Here is a 10,538-nt window from a genome sequence, read left to right as displayed (position 1 = left end):
TTTTGTCCAGAACTATCAAGCAGATTTGCACCCTCTCTACAACTCTGAATTTTACAGGTTACTGAATAAAGATGAATGAATATCTTATGTAGCAGGTATAATTTTCATCTCTGGAAAAGAAAAATGTAGCTCCACTACTGTGCACAGTAATGGCATGGACTAGAATTTGATGTGCCATACAGTATCTTTGCAGAAGTCTGTAATCTCTTGTTGGATGAGGAAAATAAATGTTGTTTTTAAACAATTCAGTCATACTCTTCTTCAAATTCTGTTTTATTTGCAAACATTATAGCTGGGAAGTCTCTAAACATGTTCAGATGTAACAAGGAAACACTCAATGAATTTTCTTCTTTAACATGTCATTTTGAGACTACCTAAATACTCTTATTAAATATAAACTAACACAAAATATGCTAGAAATCAGTCTTCCACATTAGTTCAGTGGTAGCATCAATTTCAGTCTCTGTCTTTAACTGGCTATAGTCAGCAAATCTGCAGGGAGTTCATGTATCTGCCTTTCTCAGTTGAAACGGGCCAGCAAGTTAAAAAATTATGAAGGAACTGATTACTGAATGACTGAAAGTCTGACTGCAAACACCATTTTTCTTTGGAAATACAAAAGACCAACCAATATTTACACCATAAAATATTTCAAGTGGCAAAAGGCATTTAAATTTAAACTGCACAAGTTCAATAATGCATTTTGTCAATTTTAAAATATTCTGAGTTACCATAGGGCAAATTTACATCACACTACAAGGTTCAGTTAAAAAAATAATATTCTGGAAGCCTGAGTTTACATTCTAAGATGTCTCACAGAAGGCACCTGAAATTGCAAGTACCAAAAGTGACAGCACACTTTTGAAAACATAAGCTTCTACTTCCAAAGCACAAAATGTTATTATTCTTACTTTCAGACATGAAAAAGCCTTAGTTATTCACCACACATACTCAGAACCATGTCTAGTTTCTTTGCTCTTGTATGGATTGAGTTGGTTTCTCACACTGTCTTTATTTCTGTCACTTGAGTTTGTTCCTATATATCTTTTTGTGTTATTAGCATTCTAAAAAAGTTGAAGAATTCAAAGTAGTAAGTGAGATTTCCAATATGACTAGCTATAGTATTTACCATTATAACATTAGATTCAAAAGACCTTCATGCTACCTGAACTGGTAATTCCTTGTTTTGCAAAGACTTCTGATCATTCTGACTTTGTGTTCTCCTTCTTAAGGTGAAATAGCTTTGACCATGAAGACCATAGCTCTGCAAGATTTTAAGGTAAAGATACAGTATGAAATATCACCTTATTCACAGTTTGTCCATTCCACAGTATAACATAATCACATGGCTTTTACTACCTCGCATGTCCTGGGAGTAGGTGAAAAATAAGAGAATTCCTAATTTTAATACTGAAGAACAACTTTGACCAGAAAGTTCCTTTATCCCAGTGAGTTATTACTTTTTGCCACCAGGAGACAAGTCAAACTTTTTAGCCCCATGCTACAGATGAGAACACTGAGGGAGCAAAACTAAATGACCTATCAAATCTCTGGGTAGTATCAATATCACAAGTAGGAGCTTGTAACTTCCAAATCAGTATTTAGGCTATTGGTGAGTAGCCTCAAATTGTGATCATGGGGCCTTGCAAATAGTCAAATTGACCATACAGTCATAATAACTATGCATTTAAATTAGCCAATTTGTTATTATAATTACAAGTTCAATCTGAATTCTGTATGTGTAATAAAATTTAGAACTACCCCAAATATGTTTCTCATAGTAGATTGCAATTTTTAATTTCCTGACACTCTGCAGATGTCAAAGAAGGGTTACTGCGATCCCTATGTCTTTTAATATGCCCTAAAGATAAGTGAATCAAGATGAAAAAATCCATGAACCATAGGCAACCTCATTATCCATACTCTCTGTGCTGTTCATTTCCTAAGGATTGTTCTATATGTGGGAAATTATCTATATTTGGTGTGTACTATAGCAGGATAGATCTATTTTCCATCTGCTACATTTTCCCCCCTCTAAACTGTACTCCCCCTGTTGGTATAATCAAAAGATAGCCACCTGTCTCAAAGAGAAAAGTATAATAAACATGAAAATGTATCTATTTCATCCTATATTTTTACCAAAATACACAAAAATTCAACACAATTTTTATATACTCTTAAAAGTGAACTAGGCCTTAACAGTTAGCTACCTCATTTTGTTCTAAAATTCAACAGAATTTTAGAGAAAATCTCTTTTTATACAATCTTTTGGATATGTCATTTGCCATTTATATTTGATGGCCTTAAGGAAAAAAAAGTTACAAAAAGGTATTAATGCAAGTAGATAATAAAGCTGCATTCTATAAATCTATAGCAGCTTACAGTAATCATTAAAGCATGCAAAACTCTTTCATCTATTCAAAAATATGCAGTGCACAGAATGCCTGCTAAGGTGCATGACAAGTCAGAGTTAAATATATATTAATAAATGAATTAGCTTCATAAATAATAGCCATAATGACATTTTAGGAGACAATAAGTCTGAGGATTGTCAGAAAATGGTTGATGTATGAGCTTCACGTCTCAGTGATTCTTCAAAATGAATAGGCTTTGCGAGATAGTTCAGACCCACGACCAGCCTATTTCCTTGAATAATTTACTTGTTGTCAATTTGTACAGCCACATTACACATGCAAATTGTGCTGCCTGTGCAAACACCACTTGGAGATGATAAAAACAAATTTACGAAGGCTATAGAGGAAGGATTTATTTCACTTTCTCGCCCAGGTCAAGCAATACATGTATCTGACGATTGTGTGTACCCAATTTTGTTGTAATTATATCAGCAAATTATTCTTTATAATCTTATTATTTTTAGCAGTCTCCTTGTGCTTGGGATAATTAGCTTTCTTCACTCAGTGTAAAAACAATTCAACTTGCCAGCTAGGCAGGGCACAGCTCCATTATCTGTTTTGGGTTTAAATTTATTCCCTATATTCTTGGACACTTTGTGTAAATTAAAAATTTCATAGTCCCTAATACTGTACACGCTGTTCATTCAGTGATGAATTAAGGTCCCTAAACCTCTACGTTTGCTATTAGATATCTCACCCACTTTATATGTTAATCTGTGCTAATGAATTCCACAACCCCTAGCCACAGCGAGATGACTAAAATTATTACCACTTACAGAGATATGCCTTTTTCATTTAAAGTTCAATTCAAATTGCTCCCATAAACAGTCTGCCACACAAAGATACCTCCTTTAAAGAAGAGTTACTTACCTGTAAGTAGAGTTCTCTGAAGGTAGCATTATCTTTGGATACACATTCCTCAGCCACGTGACCTCTGATTTGTGGCAGGGGGGAGTGGATCCATCCCTTGATAGTTAAGACTTTTTCCTCAAGGCACTTCATTACCTCTGTGGCTCCTGTGCCTCAAGGGTTATTTATACCACAGCCTGACAACACAACTGCCCCTCGCCCTCTAAGGTAGACCCTGGACCAAGCTGAAGAGCGGAGAGACTCCTTAGAGGTGGCCGTTGTGTTGGCAGAACATCTACACAGCAGCTTTGTACTGAACGAGTCTCAGGTAAGTGTCTTCTTCCCTCTCAAGATAGTTACCTATGAGCCTGTCATTCACAGCAAGAATAGCAAATCCAGTGAAACAAAAACAAGTAGAAAGCAACAAAAAAAGCTAGCACAGTATCACACGTGTAGCACAAGTCACCTGGATGTCAGCTTGCCCATGGTACAGCTACTTTGCACTTCACAGACAGCCTGGATACACAACCAAAATTCTACCACTCTCAAAGGAAAATAATTTCAATATTACAGTTTCCTCAGTAAAGAACAGCAATACCCTCTGCTGAGCAATTGTGTTTCAAACCAGTAGAGGGCATTGGCATACGTAGAGACTAAATAGGTTCATTACAGTAGCTTGAAAAATCAGCTGTTATTTATATAAATGAAACAGTAGCACATTTGAAATACAGTACAGAGTATCAAAACTAGCCCTTCAAAGTTAAATCAACACAAAATAACACTAAAAAGATCAAGATTCCTCTAAGACTTTCCAATTACATAGACCTTTATTGCAGTACAAATACTAAACTAAATAATTTTATCTGATATCCTTGAAAAGTACTTAAAACAGTGTTGTTTGTTTCACAAACTAAATCAAGAAGAGGTGGAGTGCCTTGCCCTAGCTCTATATCTGAGTGCCACATGAAGGAACTTCTAGCTGTAAGGCTCACTATTGTGTTTCTAAATAACGCCAGTTAATACACAAAGAAAATCTCTCTGGGAGGTTAAGAAAACTGCTTTCTGACTCTTCTTGCATAAAAACAGTCAGATGATATTTCATTTAGTGATATTGCAAAAGGGTGTTTCTCTTCTATTGCCAGAGCAGATGAAATGTATCCAAGATCCCAATCCAGTATATGGACTTTGCGTTCATTAGAAGAAAATTGGGATTGATGTATTTGGATCACTGAAATTTGTCCTACACTAGGTGAAGACCTTCAGATAGGTGTGTTGTCTACATTGCAGTGAATTATATGGCTGCAGGTCCCATAAAACATATCCTATAGTCAAAGTAACAAATGCAGTTGTGGCAACACAGGGGTCAGCTCAGCAAGCACAACAGTCATCAGGTCTCAAGTAGTTGAATAAATGCTATGGCACTTAATGAGAAGTGAACTTCATAGCCTCATTGTACTACCATCGCTGGTATCCAAACAAGTTAGGTTAAGGTTGGTATGGGTACACATACAACAGCTCAGTTACGCTTTTGCTTTCTGCAGAAATTCTAAGAAACCAGATCTTTAGGTACTTACACCTTTTTTGCAGATCTACACCACAGAATTAATTAGTCTACCTGTTATTTGTTTCTTGGTTTAACCTAATATCTAAAATCTGTCACAGACCTTCAGTGGCAACTTAAAATTAGTTGGCTAAAACTTCTCTACCTGTTTGTGCTCATTCCCCTCTTCCTCATCCACACCCAGAGCATCACCACTCTTAAGGCAAAATCTGATCTGCTTTTGAATCTGTTCCTAAACTGCCATACTAGTCAGTGGTCATAATCAGAATTAACCCACACAAAATACAGGACCGAAAGCTGTGGTAGTTTAATAATTTGACCAGATATCGCTAACTGAGGGGAAGATAACATCTGTTATGAAGGCTGACCCTTTGGAAGCTGGCCTGATTAGCCTTCCAATGCAGCCCTTGCCAGTGTCTATCAATGCCCTGAACAGTCCAAATGGGATCAAAACCTGCAAGAGTTTATGCTTGCAATAGACAAGGTTGATGAAAACTCTTTCTACCTGTGAGGTACTAAACTGAAAATATGTTGCTCATTCCTCACAGGAAGCCTGTGGTGAGAATGATAACTGAGTGCAGATCTTCCAAGTTTCAATCATGACTTTTGAACAAAAAGTCTTACTTTCTTCCTGAATACTGACTCTGTGCTAATACTTTAGAGATGCCTTTTTTAAAAAAAAATAGACAAACTTGCTCATGTGTTGCTGATGTTTAAAACCATGGCCATTTCTTTCTGTATCTATGGACAGAATTTTCATCAAGCTGCAAACCTCAGAGGAACAAGGACATAGTAAATGACAATATGACAATCTTCTCAGTAAAAACTCAGGGCTTGATCCTACATTGTTCAGTTATGTAGTGCTGTCAAACAAGCAAAGTTAGAAGCATTTGAGCAGACCTGCTGTGATGCTGCATAACAAAGAGCCCTGCAGACTGACCATGAAGCTCTTGACTTGTGGCTCTAGCAGCACAAGGACTAAGAAGGGAGCACATAGCAAAGCTTCTCAGCTGTACACAAGCGATTATACGCAAGCCCATTTTCTTCAGAATACTGTTCTTTGTTACATCCCTTTCCATTTTTTTGCTTAGTGTCCTTGAGAACATGGGAATGAGTACACAAGGGGACTTGAGGCTTAGATCAGTTGACAGAAGACAATCTCTGGTATATAAACCAACTGTACACACGTACGGTCAACTTGCGTTCCAGTGTAGCCTGCTGCACACTCTTGGCCTAATCCAAACCTAAGTGAAGCCAATGGAAATCTTTCCACCGACTTTAACAGGCTTTCAATCAGGGCTCAGGCAAGGGCCTGCCTGGATTAAAGTCTTACTTTGAATGAGGTAGAGAGAGCTCAGATTACAAAACATCATTACTACTTACAATATATACTATAGAATATTTACTAATATACTTTAATGTATGGTCTTAGATAATGTTCTTTGGAGATTTCCATTAATTGTCTCTATGATGGTTCTTGTAATGTTTGTTTAGCAAGAATTAATTTGGTTCTTATATCACACAGTAGGTGGAAGAAAAACCCTCTGTAATCCTTTTAACTGACTTTAAATGCCCATTTGAATAGAATTATTTTAAAGGATTAATAAAAAGTATTTTTTAAGTTAGCAACAAATTAAAAGTTTAGGAAAAAACAGGTTATTTTATTGTCTTTACATCTCTCTCTAAAATCATATTAATTTTTCTTTCTAACACTATTTTACTGTATTAAAATATAATCATCTAGAAGTATTTCTCATTATGTTAGCAAAAATGAATACAGGGTAGATAGTACACCAGCACAATGATGGTGATCTGCTAATACAATAAGGTCTTCCTATTATGTTTAAACAAGAATTCAGTTCTTGATCATTTCAACATATTTCCAAAACACTGTCTCAAAAGGATAAAATATAGCTTATTTCCATGCTTAAGAAAAAGTTTATGATGTCCTCATTTACTGCTAAAAAACAAGAAACAGCTAATAATGCATAATTTATCTTGTAGTAGACTCCATTAGGAAACTGTGTATATTTTGTGGAAATAAGCGGGTACATGATTATTTATGATTAGCTAAACACGGCTTCCAGCATATGTTTGAGGAAATAGTTCAGGTTTCCACCATGTCCTGAAACCCAGCAATCTAATCCAATCTAGTCTAGCCAGTCTGATGAAGAGAATTACACTGGGATAATCTGCCGTGGGGAGCAGGCATGTACACAGCCGTTAGCTTTTCAGGTATCTGACAAATTTGACCACTTCTGTTACAGTTACTAATTACCAATACTAATAATACAGTTATTAAGAGAATGTTTCAAGAAGAACCCAAGCAATGCTGAGTTTTGTAGATCATAATCAATACTTTTTACCCAGAAACTAGCAGCACGCTTGCTTTCAGTGCTGCTACGTGAAAACAAGCAAAGGTGTGGAAAAATGCTCTGCTCAGGCTTGATACAAGTGCACACTGCCAAATGTGGTTGTGGTATGAAAAGTCCATTCTAAACAGTCCCAGGAGTAAAAATAGCACCAGAAGCACAGACTGGTTACCCAAAAGAATACAGGATATCCTCTTTGCAACAAAACTTGCTTAAGACTACCTCAGGACAGCATGAAATAGAAGCACCACAGTGCTATGTACTAATACTTAGTTATTCTACAGTAACAACAGAAAGACCGACCCCCAGAGCTGCTGTTTTCAATTCCTGAGCAGACCATGTGCTCTGGTCTACAGAGATTCCTGTAGCAGGAATCTCATATTCCTCCTGCCACAAGACAATACATCTGATAAAGTAGGCTGTAACAACTGCGACCCAAAGCAGTTATCTGTAAATATCAACAGCAGAAGGTAAAGGTAGGGAACAGAGATATAGAGAAAATCACCTAGAACCTGAAAATTCACAGAGATCCTGAGAGTTTCAAATTAAACTAAATGTTATATCTAACTGCAGTAGGCCTTCCTTCTAAAGATTAAGTAGTTTTTAACAATAGCATCAAAAATATGTAACCTGTAATTACTGTGTTGCACTAGTTTGATGTTCCATGGGAATCTCCAAAGAATGACTCGTTTCACTCATGAGTCATTGTTTGGCAGGTCCTCAGGACAGGAATTCAGGTGATAAAGGAAGTCAGATCAGTTGACCAAAAGGAAATAAATCAGATGATTTGAATATTTGCTCAAAGGGGAACAGAAAACCGGCATGAGAAGAATTTTACACTGAAGGAAGTTTTGGCCAAAATATCAGCCCTCACAAAATTGACGTGGGGACATTGGTGTTGGTCACAAGAGTGTGCTGCCTTGTCCTTTCTTTCCCAAATAAAAAGACTCTACACATTTTTTCAACCAAAAAAAAACCCCAATAAATTGCAAATTCTGTGAAGTGGGCAACAATTTGTTTTGCAGCTTCAGCAATCACTGACCTTTTGAACACAAATGCTTCTGGATTGCTGAAAGCCATGTAGTAGCTCTGTCCCCCTTTTTTTCTCATGGAAGAACCTGTGATAAGTCAGAATTTGTTGCAGGAGGACTGGAGATTATCCTGAAATTTGGCTTTTAAATTACAAATGCAATGAACTTGTAATTATAAAATGAAATGCAGGTGAACATTTGAGTACTTCATTTGTGTGCACAACCAGTGCCAATTTGTGGCACAAATTGGCTTGTGGCTACTAAATAAGGAGCACAACATTTGGATACAAACTGTGTCATGAAATTAAATTTGTCTTCTGAAAATGTATCCCCACCAAATATATATTTACAGGTCATAAAGATGTCACACATCTTTCAACTTTACAAGTGTTCTCAAATTAGCTCACAATAAGAAAATATCATGAAGCCTAATGGTCTAGCATCTTGCTAGAACAAATGGCAATAAATATCCAATACGTTTATCAATTACCATTTATCTGTATACCAAATACAATCAATTATTAAATGTAAATAAAATAAATCTCTTAAAAATTGATTTCCCAGATGAGAGGAAAATCTAGTTAGCAAGCTGAGTGTGAAATTTACAAGTAGTTCATGAAAAAGTGATTACTTACGGAATTAATTGATTTTAGAAATGAATCCGAGGATGTAAAATTATGGCATAAAAAGGAAGTGAATCTGAAGATCTGTTTTAGGTCTATGAGAAAGGTGTTTACTTTTTCCTTCCACGCACAGCCAATCCCAGAAGCTGTGATCCACCAAGAAATCCCTACTCAAAGATGTATTTCCTATTACTCATCTTCATAACACTTGAACTCTTGCCATTTTTTCATTCCCTTCATAGCTGAATTGTTTGTCCACAACTGTGTGTGTGTCCTGATTTGGTGCCAGCAATCCCTTTCTCAGAAGTCTTGATACTGAGATTTAGCTTTCAACCTGGCAAATCGTTGCTCAGAAATGCACCTTCTTACAAATTATTTCAATCATGAAATCTCCCATCTTTCAGACACATTTCCGTGCTTGTTATGTCAGCCTTATCCCATCATCTTTTTCTTTCAATGTTTCTGTGCCTCCCTTCCTGTTGCTCCTTATGTGCAAGATATTCTTTCTGAATCATGTTCAGGCAAAATACCTTTTTGTCATCTGTCTCACTTCTGAAAGCTGGAAGGACAAGGTGTAAGAGAATCTTCCAAATAAGCAAGTCCTTCACTGAATGCTCTGCATAAACTTAGTGTTCACCTTTGAAGCATCTAGCACAGTGCTATTTGGCTCAGACTTCCCAACAAGTTTCTGAGATCTTTTCCACATTCTTGCAGCAGTTTAAAGAAAATGTATGCTCTGATGCTGGAAGACAATCCATAACAACCGACCTTGCAAGATCTGGGACTAGCGTTTTTGAGGATTTCTCTTCACCACATTGATCCAAGACACTAGTGGGAAATTTAAAAGGATTTTTCCATCCTTGAAGAGTAATGTTGCTGACCCTAGTCATTCTATCCCAGCATAAACACTTAGTTATTGTTTAAATTACAAGGTTTACTTTTGGAATAGACCCCATAATCCTTTATGGCAGCTAGGATTGCTGTAAACCTGGACACCTGTCTGTCTTCCAGAGCACTGCTGTTAATTCTGACAAAGACACCTCACTCGCACATGTTGGGCTGTCAGATCCTTCCGGAGCGAGGAAGTTGCTCTGTTTCCCCAGAGTGGCCTCACTGCGAGGAGGGGGCCTATGCCCCCACAGCCCCCAGGGGAGAACCCCTGCCCAGGAAGGCAGCACCTCTGCCCCCGGGCCGGGGCCGGGGCCGGGGCCGGGGCCGGGGCCGGGGCCGGGGCCGGGGCCGGGACCAGCTCCCTCGCCTCTCCGTCCCGGCACAGGCCGCCCGCCCTGCCTCGTTGCCACGGCGACCAGAGAGGTCGTGCCCAAGACAGCAAAGCGCCCGTTGATTGGCTGTGGGGCAGAACCCAATCGGCGGGCGGGGTGTTCCGGCGGTGCCAAGATGGCGGCCAGGTAAACACGGCCGGGGGGAATGCTGGTGCTGGGGTTGTGGTGAGGGGGGGCGGGCTGCTCGGCGGTGCTGCCGGGCTTGCGAGGGGGGCTGGAGGTGCCGGAGGTGCCGTCTGCATTCTCCTACCTGGGCTTGAAGCGTCGCTTCGTCTGGGGTGGGCTGCCCTCGTTTCCCCGGCCTGTCGCCTTCCCCGAGCGGGCTCTTCGCTCCGTCCTCCCCGCCGGCGGGTTGGCGGAGCTCACCCGTACCCGGCCTTGCCCACCGGGCGGGAGGGTGGCGAG

This window comes from Phaethon aethereus, assembly GCF_964289735.1.
Source record: "Phaethon aethereus genome assembly, chromosome: 7".
NCBI classification, from domain to species: domain Eukaryota; kingdom Metazoa; phylum Chordata; class Aves; order Phaethontiformes; family Phaethontidae; genus Phaethon; species Phaethon aethereus.
This window is presented reverse-complemented; position numbering follows the sequence as displayed.